Below are 10,335 nucleotides of genomic sequence, written 5' to 3'. Positions count from 1 at the left end.
GCATCACAGCTCACATCAATCTCAAACTCTTGGGCTTAAGCGATTCTCTTGCCTCAGCCTCCCAAGTAGCTGAGACTATAGGCACCCGCCACAACATCTGGCTGTTTTTATATTTTGGTTGTAGTTGTCATTACTGTTGGACAGGCCCAGGCTGGATTCGAACCCGCCAGCTCCAGTGTATGTGGCCGGTGCCCTAGCCACTGAGTATAGGCACCAAGCCAAGAGCTATGTTTGTTTTTAAGTGTTTGTTTGATGTGTGTCTGACAAAGTTAGAAATCCTGGTATGTAAATATATACATATGTGTCTGTTTGTTTTAAATATAGGTCTAAAGTAGAAAAAGAGATAGAAGTTGGATTTGAAACAATTGGAGTGTATGAGTTTACTAAGGGAGGTGTGTAAAATAATAAAAATTTGGAAAAAAATAACAATTAGAAAAACTTAGAAAGCAGATATAGAAAGTAGAATCTGTACAGTTACTTGAGAGATGCTGTTTTGAAATAAGTAGGGTATGGAACCATAAAACCTAAATAAAGTGAGTGTTCTAAAATAAAGGGAAGCTAATAGTGTTAAATGATTCCCTTTATGAAAGGTTGGGCTAACGATGCTGTATTTTATTTAGTAACTTCTGAGGTCTGTCATGGAAAGATTTATTAGAGTGTCCAGTTAAATTTCAGATTTCAGTAGGCAAAGAAATGAATTAGAAATTACAGATGGAGAGTGAATAAAAATATTTATTTAAAAGTGAAGCATAAAAGTAGCTAGAGTATAGTATTTCACTAAATTATGTGTGTGTGTGTTAGGTGGGTATGTGTGAGTGAGTGTGGGGGGGTGTTGAGTATATGTATGTAGGCTTCATACTTGCTCACTTAACAACACAGAGCACAATTAACAGTGATGGGAGTCAAAATAAATAAATTAAGAGGGAATAATCAATTAAGTAAGATTCTCAGGAAGTCAGATGAGATGGAAACAACTCTGTCAGCCAAAACATTTTGAGCCTAGATTTATGCTGTGTAGAATTTTTCAGACTTTAGCATTTTCATGTGTGTTTTGAAACACCATGAAGAGATACATTGAAATAACATCTGACTCAAAGGTTTGTTTCTAAAAGACAGATAATACTCTGTTCTCTCTCCCTAAGCCATTATTTTTATTTCCCTCCAGCTCAACTCTACTATGACATGGAATACAGAAGGTTATTTCTTTTATCAAGTAGCAGGAATATATTAGCTTGTTTTTTGCAAAGAAAAATTAGGTATGTTTTAATTTTGAGGTTCACATTTACCTTGGAAATATGTGTCTCCCAAAAAGGAGCTTGTTAACTAAAAAAAGCCTACATCAATAGGCACATCTATAATGACACAGTGTTCGTGTGTCATGCTTTATTTACTGGACTGCTGTGTTTCACAGCAATACAATTCAAATAATAAAAATGCCATATGATGCAACCTTACTTTAGTATTTCTAGTATTTGAAATTATTTATTATTGAACACTCTTTATATATTACAGATCTCTAGAACCTTTCTCATTTACAATAGAACAAGCCATAAAATATAATCTCTTGAAAACGGTACAGCACCTCAAGGACATGGCAGTATTATGGTTACCTTGCTCATAGTAGAAACTATTAGAAACAAATAAATGATTTATTTTGCTCTCTCTTTTAGACAACTGTGGGAGGCAGGCTGACTAAATTCCTCATGGACTTTCCAAGTCAGGGTTAAGTGGCCAGTCTGGGAAATGTATACAAAAAACTATCCCTGTGTGGGAATTCAGCAATGCAGGTGGGCTAAGACCCTAGTTTCTTGATCAGCAGCTTAAATTAGGAAAATTAAGATCGCTCTAAGGAATGAAACTTGTTTCCCCCCTTCTCTTCTCTCTGTATACATTATCTGGCCATTTTAGATGTCCCTGAATTACTGTTTACCCTGTTTGCCCCAACTTCTACCCTTTACCCAATCTTTCTGGGGGCCTTGAGCTCCACTTTCTTTATCATTAACTGCTGTGCATTCTTGTATGTTTACTTAGTTGCTCTACTTAATAAAAGACCCCCAGAAGCAGAACCAGTGCTGCACTGCCTTGAGCTGCCAGAAGTCGAGAAAGACCATGTATGGCTCCTCAGGCTCTCAGGCTTCTATACACTAAGTTTATAGTGATGCCTCATGTTTTTTTGAATCCCATCTCCCTTGTTGGCCATTGTCTCAGGTTGGCATTCCCAAGAGAACCCCAACAGACAACAGCATTTAGTATCAATATCATTGTCCAAGGCAGGTACTGAAAAACTGATAGGACATACTGGACACAGAAAACACAGTATCTAAAAATGTATTTTCTTATTGAGGTCTCTGATTCTACTCTGGTTAATCACTGTCAGTGATGATACAAAATGATTCACAAAGGTAAATTTTCTTTTCTCACTCATACACATAGGTATGATTTTTTTGACTTCCTTCATAAGGCAATATACACTATATGCATCTGTGAGAACTGTTATCCCCAGTGGAGATAACCATTTTCGAGGAGGCTTAATATGAGTCTTTCTTGTCCTCTTTAATGAAAGTACAAACCAAAGGATTACATAACAAAATTATCATTTCTAACAATTTGTAGCCTAAGAAGCAGTTTGAAAATTCTATTCGAGAATTCTAACTATACACACACCCACTGATTGCCAGAAAAGAAGAGCCACGAGAGTAAATGTGAAAAACTATTTTAGAAGAGATTATCACTATTTTTTATAATACTTATAAATCCACTGAATTGTGTCCTTTTGAAACAAGGGTTGTTAGCATTGTGTATTTTTTCATAAGGAACAACATACACTGTACACCAATGACAACAAAAAAAGGAGGGCATCATGGATTACAAAAGATATATAACTGTCACTCCTGTGAAGAATTTCTGCAAAATGTTACTTTAAGCTAGTTTGTAAGATATAGAGGGGGATTTAAAAAATATAGTTATAATATTCCTGTGTACTGAATCTCTGCATTCAGATACCCCCCCAGCATTGATTATAGTTAGTGTTTGTAAAAAGACAGTGTTTTCATACTGCTTCCCGTATTTTAGTATATATATGCGACCTTAAAGTTTATGTCATACAAAGGGGCTCTCATACTGAGTACCTATGCTACATGTAATACTAATCATATTCAAAACAGAAAGAATGCTTTTCTTTTTCATAAAGGTACATAGGAGTCTATCAGTTCAAAGGAAAATATTAAAATATTGGTGTGTCAAATGACTTGGATAGGAAAAATAAATAGATACTTAGCTACAATTTATGTGTTAGATAAGGCTAATATCTTCATTATCTCTAAGGAGGATTCCTCTGAGAAATCAATATGATGAAAAAAAATAATTAAACTCAGAGAGGAATTTTACACATACCAAGAAGGTCAGATGGAGGGTAGGTCTGAGTTACCTCTGGTTGTCAAGGCAACCACAGTTTTAGTCTCTCTACTAAGCAAGGCTTCTTCCCATTAGCTTCAGTTGCACCACAGGTGTTAAACAGAGTGTCACATCCTCCTGCCAAGAGTTTGAGGATGCTATTCTTGTGAAGCCTAATCAATACATGTGATGCTGCGTAAAGACAAACCAGGCAAAAACATCATAAACCAATTTTATTTTCATCTAGCCAGTAAATCTACTGTGATACTAAGAACCAACCCATCTGTTTGGAAGTGAAAAGTGATCATAGGTGACCTCATCAAGATTAAGAGTGACCTAGTGAAGACCATGAATTCATCCCTATTTCAAATAACAACAACAAAGCTCAAACATACGAAAGTAGAAATAAATTAATAATTCTTTATTGAAACTTAGTTGAATTTTTAAATATTTTTTGTGGTTAGGGAATAAAGATTTCGAAGATGAGGAGGACTCCAGTTATAGGCTAATTATTTCCAGAGCTCTAGAACAAGATAGAATTGTATTAAAACAGGAATGCAATAGAAATACAGCTTTATCTTTCGATGCTTACAGATCTAATAATTTCTCTAACATTTTCTTATATGCTGATATGCTGTGCTAATATCTCACATTCCTTCTATCTCTTGATATCCTTAAATCATAACCCAAGTTACTTTGTGTTTACATTATATTCTAAGCAATCTGTTATATGCATAAATCATAACGCATATTTAGCAGTCAGGAAAGTTTGAAGTAAAAGAGATTACTATGACTTACAAAAAGTACAAATAAAAAGGTGCATGGAATATAGATTATGCTAGAGTCTTCAGTAGGTGAAGTTTGCTCTCCAAGGGTGTTTTGTAATGCCTGTATTATAGCATAAACAATATGAATGAGTAAGATAGTAAAAACAGTGCAGTCATTCTCAGAGTACATAACAATTTTTCTTTATTTCTTCTTGTTCATTTTAATAATTCAAATAAAAGTAAGTTCACTGGAATCTGGGATCTTCAAGCAAACTTTGTTTTAGAAAGTGACTCTGGATGGGGACTTTTTACAAATTATAGCTTTTGGATAGTTAAGGCCCCTATTGGCTATGGTGCTTAAAGTGAGTGAACGTGGGAATAAGCAGGTGTTAATTAAATAGAATGGCAAGAAACCATAGCGGGCATCAAAGGAGAATGGATTGCTTCCTCATCCGATCTGTGGCATAGCAAATAGGCAAAGGAAGGTGTAAAAATTTATATAGCATTTTTGAAAATTAAATTTAAACTTCCAGGCAAAAATGAAGCTGTCTTTCTAGCTTGTAAGGTTTGGAGTTTCTATATCCAACAGTTCAAATTCTTAATTTTGGATTAATATTTCTACTTCCATGCATAAGCTGCAAGAAAAATACCAGAGCGTTAGAAGACAGCAAGGATAAAGTAAAACACTTTTTAAGCGCCCTTAAATAAGCAGATGCAATTTGGCTTATCAAATTGCACAAGAATATAGGACACAATTCTATGTCAAGTCCTTACATTATCTGAAGAAATTAAAATAATGTAGGGGTTAAAATACAAAGGATTACACCAGCTATTGATTCTGCAAGGGCTAAAGCAGGACTGCCTGGGCACAGTTCATGTGGGAGGATAATTTCCCAGAGGCAGGCTAAGGGCAGAAGAAAACATTGTCCCTATTAATAGAAATTCATAGTTGTTGTCACTTCAGGACCAATTTATATGTGCCTGGGAATGTTCCTCTAGGTAGAGAATGGTGCTGTCAGGAGCAATTTTTTCTGTGATGATGCAGCGTATTTGCATTATTGACTCATCCATGTTTAAATTCAGATGAAAGACCGCAATAAAGAATGTGAATTCATGAATGTGCTTCTCTTTTAAGTGAAAATATTTCAAAAAGTGTGTTTTGCTTATATGTGCACATTTGGGCTTCTTGCAGATGTCATGGAATAATTCATGTCTAACAAGAAATAGAGTAAAAACAAGGATCACGTACAAGAACATCCTCCGAGGGAATGGCCGTAGCTGGAAATATCACAGATTTTTATCTCAGGATTTTAAAAACTTTTTATTTATAAATAATATTTTAATTCAGGAGAATAACAAAGATCATACACAGAGTTCTCTTATACCTTTTATACAGATTTTAAAGCTGTTTAAATCTCTGCTTTAGAATATAGTCTGGATTTATTCAGTTTGGAATTCAGTTAGCATCTTGATTTTGTAGGTTACATATTTTGTCAGTGATCAAGACCTAGTTATTGTCTTTGGTATAGAAGTAATAGCTGGATTACAAATTCTATTTAGTTTTCTCTAAGTTTCACTAATGCCCTTTGTCCTCTCCAGGATACTACCATTGCATTTAGAGACCTTGCTACCTCAGCAACCTTTAATTAATGATAGTTTCTGTATATTTTTAATTTTTTTCCATGATCATTTGGAAATGGCCCTGGGCAGATCACTTATCAGACATTCCTCTACTTGAACTTCTCTGAAGACCACAGAAGTCGTGGGTCCTTTCCTCCTGTTGTCCTGGAAGGTTCATGATTCCAACGTGACTCATTACTGGTGATAATGACCTGATCTCTGGGTTAATGTGGTACTTGCCGGGTTTCTCTACTGTGAAGTCACCTATTTTCCTTTTTCAAACTGTGTTCAATGGAAGCAAATCACAAGTTTAGCCCACACTCCAGGGGGAAGGGAATCAAGCTTCATTTCTGGATGTATATTAAATATACCATACTAATCCAATATTTTGAGGTAAATATTTTAAAACGATGTCACTATTCTGCTACTCCTTAACGATTTTTGACAATTAATTTTAATATTCATCATTCTGCAATAATTATTTCTGTGATACTCTAATGTTGATTTTCTAATTAACCTGTTTCTTTTATATTTATGAATCTGAATTATTCTATGAGGAAGATTTTTACTTTCTCTTCAATTTATCTATATAATCCTTTGTATAAGTTTGAGTTCATGGATATTTATCCTAGAAGTCAGATTGGCATAAAATTCTGTCTTGTTTCATTCTTTCCCTGAATTCTTCATTTAACAAAAATGTTGATTTAAATTCCGAATTGACAGTTTTGTTAAGCACTTGAAAAGTACTGGGGCATTTATTTCTTGTCTCCATGGTTTCTTGAGAAATCTGTTTTTATTTCAAGCTTTTTCTACTGTAGGTAAAGTGCCTTGTTCTTCTCTCTAGTTACAAAGATTATTTTCTGTGTTTATTTTAGAGCTATTTATTCATGATGTCCTTTGCCAGGCACTTCTTTGGACACATATAGTTTGAGACTTACTCAGCTTGCTTTTTTTTATTCCACAGGTTTATATATTTTTGTCAAATTTCAGATGCTTTCAGCTATTCTTTATATCTTATTTTCAGCCTCATTCTCTTCTCTTTTTCTGGGACTTCAATGACAAAACTGTTAAATTCTTCTAGAATCCTGTTCTTACAGTATTCCCTGCTCCTGTCGGAGGTTCTCTGAGGTCTTGTTCATGGTTTCCGTCCTATCTTCTCACTGTTCTTTAGATGGGTAATTTCTAAAATTCCATGGATTTATTCCTCTGTCTTCTCCGTTTTGCTCTTTAAGTCCCTCGGTAATTAGCTCTCCCACCCCTATTCTTACCCCAGGGATAGAAGAACATTTTTTAAACTTTTCTTGTCCTCGCCGCCTGTTTCTAATGGCGTAGGTTCCCACCAATGCCTGCAGACTGCATTTTGTTGTTGTTATCCTGCACTTTTAAGAGTTTTGGTCTGCACGGAGAAATTTGGGAGATAGGTCTGGATGGATTTGTGCAGTTTCTGCTGCCTCCCATGGAAGTCAACTACACGTGAGAAAGCCTCTGAGGATTCTCTCTGATCTCTCAAGTCAGTGCTTGGAGGGGTTCCAGGAGAAACAGCCTGTAAGTGAGAAGGAATTCTCCTTTGTCTCTGGCAAAGTGGAGCTTTACATTCTGGCAGTAGCCCATGCTTAGTCTATAGGAATGCATTTAAATTTTCTAGATGAATCTACTCACCAATTTTATGACATTGATCAGTATCTATCCAAAATAAGCAAAGGCTCATTTCTATTTCTCTCTTCTAGAGCCTATCATTGATTTTTTTTTTGTTTTTTTTTTTTTTTTTTTTTTACATTTCAGGTAACTTGTTCAACCTTCTGTTCTCTGATAGTTTCAAAAATAATCATTAATTGTAACTGGTATGGCTTTTATATCTTGTTCTAATGGTGGTATCAACACTCTTGCTAGCTCTTTAAAACTATTAATTTAAAGCTAAAAAGCGATTCCTCTTTCAGGTCAGAGATTTAAAAGGTGAAGAGTCATGTTTTTATCCTGAGAACAATATAGAAAGGTGAACCAGCTATAGCAGAGGAATTATGAAGCCGATTTATGAAAATTTGAAATCTATCTTTTGTCTTTTCCTCAGGACATCTTGTTAATACTTTATAAATTACATAAAATGATTAAAAGAACCATTTCTGTTGTTTTACATAAAATCCTAAAATTTAACCTGATGAAAATGTGTAAGGAAACTATATCAAATTGGTTTAAGTAAAATGATACTGTATTGAATACAATCTTTCTCTCCAGCTAGAGAAGGTGTATTTGATAGATTGATCAAAATAGTAGTATTGAAATTGGCACTGCCATTTTTAACAAAAGAAAAAATAGCAAAATGTACATCAACGTAATTTTGATGGTTTCTATATGAATGATACTATTCTATGCATACAAAACTTAACAGGACCCTTCTTTCTTCCAATTTCACAAAGTAAAATTAATTTTACCATGTCTCGTTTAATTATACCTTAGCGTTTCCTCATGATTTACAATGTAATGTTTCATAAACCTGATGAAATATAAACCAGTTGATGAAACATTGATTTGGATAACTTAACCAATGTTAGCAACTGTAGAGTTGTTTTCAATCTTTATCAAACACATTTTTCTCTCAAATACAATATTGCAATTACAGGCCATGCATGAAAATGTCTGTGCATTGTACTAGTGCCAGTGAGTAATCTCCTGTTTGGGGCTATAAACATTTCAGTTCAGCTGTTCAATGCATGTTTACATAAGCTCACATCTTCCCACTCAACAAAATTTCTAAAAGAGCAGAGCTCAGGGAAAAAATTGAAGAGGGAATGATGAGTGGAAAATGTCTATTCTTAACAAGCTATAATCAAACCATTATATGAAGTTCTATTCTTTATTCTGCATTTGGCAGGATAATCCTTCAAGTGAACAGAAAATAATGGGGGAAAAGTTGACAAATAATGTTACAATTCAAATTGAAATTCTATGTACCTTAAAAAATGGATGCTGAATATCAAAAATGGAAGGTTATTAATAACATTTCCAAATGGCTAAGAAGTTTTCTTTCCAGATATGAGTTAGGGATTATTTTGTTTGTTTGTTTGTTTGTTTTTTGCAGTTTTTTTTGCGGGGCCAGGTTTGAACCCACCACCTCTGGTATATGGGGCTGGCGCCTACTCCTTTGAGCCACAGATGCTAACCGAGTTAAGGATTATTAACAACTAATTTAGATAGGTGCCATATGTTGAAAATCACAGCTATTTATTTAGGAGGTAACACATTATATGGATTTCTAAACTCAGAATTAAGAATCAAAAAGTAGAGTTGAATTTCAGAAAAAACACTGAAAAAATACACACAACTACTATCAAATTACTATTTTGGTGAATATTGGGGCTCTTTTGACAACTAAATCCTGTTTTTGCCCACTAAATCCTGTTTTTGCCCATGTACAAGAGATGGGTAGGTGCTGGGAATTATTTTGGTACAGAATGTGGGACAAGAAGCAACAAGGGCTTTAACCAATGATTACAAAATTGCACAGTACAGCTTTGGAGGTAACGCATAGATGTCATATATTTAAAAGATGATCATCTAGTTCAATTGCAACAAATCTAGTTTATGCCTTTTATCTAACTTCTCAATTTTTCAGTTTTTTCTTTTTAAATTATATAACAAGATACTCTTTTATTTCTCAATACTTTCTGATACAAATTAACTGACACTTCTTTTTCAAGAACTAATTATAAATTTAATGAAAACTTAAGTATGATATCTCAATTTCTTAAGATATATATATCTTAAATAAAATGACTACATTCTCATTCATCAGGAAATCTGTGGGAATCTCCCTGACCACAGAAAAATCAGGAGACATAAATCTATTGAGGAAATGGTAATAGTTAATTCAGGAAGACTGTCTCCAAGGAAGAGGAATTAGCACAGGTGCTTGTGTAAGATGTCTGTGCATATTACTTTTTGAAGCCTGTTTGTCCATTTTGAACAAATGACTGCTGTCTTAAAGTAATTTCACTTGTTTTCTGTTCCAAGCTTTGTTTTGTCCATATGCAGAATGGAATGATAGACGTTAGTGTGTTCTCTCTTTGAGCTGAAATTTAAATTCATTTTGAAACTTTTGTTTCAAATGTAACTATTTTTTTCTGATTTTACAGCCTGTTAACAATCAGATATAGAAATGTTTGCAACTTTCAAAAATATGCTATGAATCAATCTTCATGCTGGATTACTGTGTGTGTTTATACACGTATATCTAGCCAGCTAGCTATCCTTATAAATGTGTTATCTATGTTTTGGTTGCATTTGTACAATACTATTTGGAACTGTTTAGTGAAACATTCCACAATTAAGCAGTTGTCAATGACAGTTTTTGAAGTTCTTACTGAATTGCAGTTATTGAAAAAAATATTTCAAATAAGAAACCATTTGTAGTTTTAACTCCAGAAGACAAAAAGGATCTAAAAACATTAAATAAGGACTGAAACAATGTACATGGTTTAATTTTGAATTTTGAATATTTTAGCTTGTTAGATGACTTCTTTATAGAACATATATTTTTAATTGGATCAATGTATATTTT

The sequence above is a fragment of the Otolemur garnettii genome, unplaced genomic scaffold, assembly GCF_000181295.1.
Source record: "Otolemur garnettii isolate 467f Iridium unplaced genomic scaffold, OtoGar3 scaffold00033, whole genome shotgun sequence".
NCBI classification, from domain to species: Eukaryota; Metazoa; Chordata; class Mammalia; order Primates; family Galagidae; genus Otolemur; species Otolemur garnettii.
This window is presented reverse-complemented; position numbering follows the sequence as displayed.